Source organism: Nematolebias whitei, chromosome 18, assembly GCF_014905685.2.
Source record: "Nematolebias whitei isolate Nwh7 chromosome 18, NemWhi1, whole genome shotgun sequence".
Lineage (NCBI taxonomy): Eukaryota > Metazoa > Chordata > Actinopteri > Cyprinodontiformes > Rivulidae > Nematolebias > Nematolebias whitei.
This window is the reverse complement of record NC_056515.1, coordinates 30645646-30650066: the sequence shown is the minus strand read 5'-3', so window position 1 is coordinate 30650066 and position 4421 is coordinate 30645646.

The following is a 4421-nucleotide window of genomic DNA, read 5'->3' as shown; positions in this document are numbered from 1 at the left end:
ATGTATATATATATATATATATATATATGTATATATCAATAATAACAATGTCTATACGATAATGTACAACATAGTATTGACTCTAACACATCATAGGATATTTATAAATACCAAATTTAGTCAAAAATAACTTTTGTATTGACCTGTTTGATAACTTCTGTTAAAAATTCCACCTAAACATTAATAATATTTTAAACAATTCAGCTGCTGTGTCACAACAAAGACAATATAACATGTTCTAGTTTACTAGTTTACTCTTTTTAAGTTGATCTTGTCATATTTTCTTGGACTGCAAAGGTAGATTTTTGATAATTAATTTGAATGTTTGAAAAGTCTCTCTTGTACTCCTCATTGACAATAACTTTTTATTGCTTTGGTTCATTGCACAAACACTCAGTAAATACAAACCTGATGTATACAGTACAATATCTTGAAATGTTAATGTATTAATACAGTTATTATAACTCAATACAGTATATACAATACAGTATAGACAATACAATATATACGATACAATATATACAATACAATATATATGATACAATATATACAATACAATATATATGATACAATATATACACTACCATATATATATGATACATATATACACTACAATATATATGATGCAATATGTATCAGTCAAAATGTATACTATTACAGTATTCTTAAATTTGTGAAGTGATTTTATTTAAAATATAAAGATTTGTCCTTTCTTGAAAAGATGATGGTGCAAAAACAAACAATATTTGACTTATTTTGTTGAACTGCAATGTTTTCTTCTCTCACAGCAAAATTTTAAGGAGTTTGATTTAAATAAGTAAAAAGACTTACCATACCATACCATACCATACCACTTTATTTATAAAGCACTTAAAACAGCTACAAAGCCAACCAAAGTGCTGTACAGACAAAACAACAGGTAACACACAAAGCAAAATACAAAATGAGGTAAATCAGAATGTAACTTACCGCCTTTGTGTTGCCTTGAAAGCCATTAACGCCGTTATAGCTAGAGGTTTGACGTACTTGTATTTGTGGAGCTTGTTGCTCTTCATCTTGTTATAATTAGCATATGTTAGCAAAGTTTCTGTCAACAAACATGACAATAAAAAAAAATATCTGCAGTATTTTAGAGTAGAAAACATTTTAAATGCATTTAAACTCTTGAATGAAAGTGTTGCCACTTCCAGCCACCTTCTCCACTTCAGATCTGAATGACCTATTAGCCAAATGTGTTTATTCAGCGTTTAGTCACTATTACCCCCAGTATGATCCCTGCACTAAAGGGCTAATGGCTGAAAGTTTCCCCCCAGCCTGTCTTCAGGGTAAAATAATTGATCACATGTGAGAGCAAACTGGCACGTGCTCCCCCTCTTGTTTTCCTAAAAGAGGTGATATCATGCAGCCATGCTGCCCGTTCCTCACCAAGATAGTGTGATTGCTTCCGTTGCAGGAATAAAAGAAAAGAGAGATGGATGAGAGAGTAAAGCAGCTTTCTTAAATCACACATGAAATAACATGGCGTTGTCGTACAATAACAGACAAATGCAAAAGACACGTTTGGAGGGAAGCCAGAGTCAGAATATGATCTGTTACAAACTGCTTTGTTACAACGACAGGAAGTTGTTCTTGATCAAAACTGGGCTAATTAGCTTGGATTATGCTTTATTTCTTCCGGAGGAAAAGAAAAGCAGCTGCAGGACTATTTATCGTAACATTTTATTGAAGTAAGTTTCTTTCGGCTGCTCCGTTCTTCAGGGGTCACCACGGCGAGTGAACTCGCATGAAAGAGTTGGCAATTGTTTTACGCCAGATGCCCTTCCTGATGCAACCTGGGCTCAAACCCACAACCTCAGGATTATAAGACCACAGCACTGACCACCAAGCTTCCATAGCCCTATTGAAACATTTTGTATAAAATATGCAATTAAAGGTACCGTATTTTTAGCTGTATAAGTCGCACCTTTTTGCATAAATTTGCAAGTCCTGCAAACTTATTCACCAAAGCAACTAATATACACTGTAAAAAAACAAAAACGTAAATTTTTATGGTAAAACGCTGGCAGCTGGGGTTAGAAAAGTATTGTAAAATTACGGGTAAACCATTTTTTTTCTTTTACGGTTTGAAAGCATTGTTATTGTTGATTTTACAGTTAAAAATGGTGTTAGAGACAATGTTTTACTGTAGAATAAAATGTTTTAACTTATGGGAAAAAAAAGTTTTTCCATAAAATTTGAGGTAAATTCTAGGAATTGTTACAGAATAAAATAGTAATTTATTATATTTTTGATGGTTAATTTCACAGGGGAAAAAAATAATGTTTTATAGTACAAACTTTACTTTCTAGGTTATGTTCATGTTAATTTTACGGAAAAATATGGAAAAAAAACTGCAAGTCCTGCGACTTATACACCGAAACAACTAATTTACACTGTAAAAAAAAAAGAGTAAATTTTATGGTAAAACTCTGGCAGCTGGGGTTGCCAGAAAAGTACCATAAATTTATGGGTAAATCATTTTCTTCTTTTATGGTATGAAAATATTGTTATTGTTGATTTTACAGTTAAATATGGTGTTGGAGACAATATTTTACTTTAGAATTAAATGTTTTGACTTATAGAAAAAAACTATTTTTCCATTTTACAAACTTTACTTTCTAGGTTATTTTCTTGTTCATTTTACGGAAAAATATGGAAAAAATTTTTTTGCAAGTCTTGTGACTTATACACTGAAGCGTCTTTCCCCCCATATTCATAAACCAATGTTTGGCTGAGATTTAATGATTTCATTCATTCTGACATGGAAAATATTGAACATTATCATTTTCAGCTGCTAGAGGGCCCTTGGGTAAAATGGCAAGCCAAGTGTCTCATTAATAGGTAAAAGTGGCTATTAATGAGACACTTTTCTTGCAGTAACAAGCCACCTTCGTCTTGCTCCAGGAAACTCCTGGAGCAAACGTCAAAACAGCTGCATTTTGTCACGTCGCCCAGGCGAAATGCAGCTGTTTTGACCATTAAAGTGCATTAAGGAAAAGTTCAACTGAGACACATTTTTACTATAATGTCGAGCAAACAAATAATTGTTTTTAGGTGATTGTTTTGGTAAATTTCGAAGAAATGCACAGCGAGTCCTCCCTCTGCACGCTCCCGCTGCTGCGAATTGGCTTTCGAAATGCAGCTGATTTTACAGTCAAAGTGCATTTATTAAGGAAAAGTTCAACTGAGACGCACCTTTGCTACAATTTCAAGCAAACAAATAATTGTTTTTAAATGTTAACCTTATTAAAGTCTTGTTTAAGTCCTCCCATGCACGCTCTCGCAGCTGCCATTTGGCAGCCAACTGATTTATGGCACACCGGCCCACATTTTCAGGTGGTCATCAGTGATGCATAATAGATGCGACTTATGCGGCAAAGTGACTTATTCATGTTTTTTTTTCCACTTTAGTAGACATAATTGGACTGATGCGACGTGTACAGCTGTGCGACGTGTACAGAGGAAAGTACGATACTTGTTGCAAACTATGAAATCAAACATTAAAATAACTTATCCTGGACTATAGGAAGCAGCACCATTTAAGAGTTTACTCCAGTAGTTTTCCAGATTTACTTGATATTCTGAAATGCAAGTACGCATTCAATGTAAACAATCTGCACACTTAACAAATTTCAGCATAAATATGTACAAATACACAAAATTTTCAGCAGCTGTTCACAAAATTAGCTTACAAATGTTTAAATTGTTTGTTGAATTATTAAGAAAAATCGTTCAGATTTTGTGTCTTACTTTTTAGATTATTTTATCAAGTTTTCATGACATTGCAATGAGTGCTTTGCATTTTTAAATTTGTTTTATCCCTTATATTTATGTAATTTTCCATCTGCCGCTGAGTCTAAAAAAACAACTGGAACAAAAGGAGCCCCGGCACTATTATTTCATATGAAAAAACTATTTAGTCACTGTTGATTATTGGGAAGTTTGTGCTTACATATGTGTGCGTTCTTGCAAAAACAGCCCAGATGTTCAGAAAATGTCCGTCTTTATTTTCCTGATGCATCTATGGGAGATTGCTCGTTGTGTGTCTTTCATCCAAAAGCCTATAAGCTTTTTGTGAGTGTGTCTAAGTGATGGGGCGTGTGCACGAGCGTGTCCTTGCTGTGTTTGTATGTGTGCAAGCCTATGAGGAGTTCTTGTGTGAGTGTATATGTCACCCCGACTCCCCCGTCCCCACCCCCATATGTTACATTTACCTAAACTGCTGTTCCCCCTTTTTCCTGCTTCATTTTGACAAATTTGTGTTTCCAGGAAGCCTCTGAGGTCAGAGCAGCATCTGTTGCTACTTAGGTCTATGGTACAGTCAGGAGTACTTGGACACACACACACACACACACACACACACACACACACACACACACACA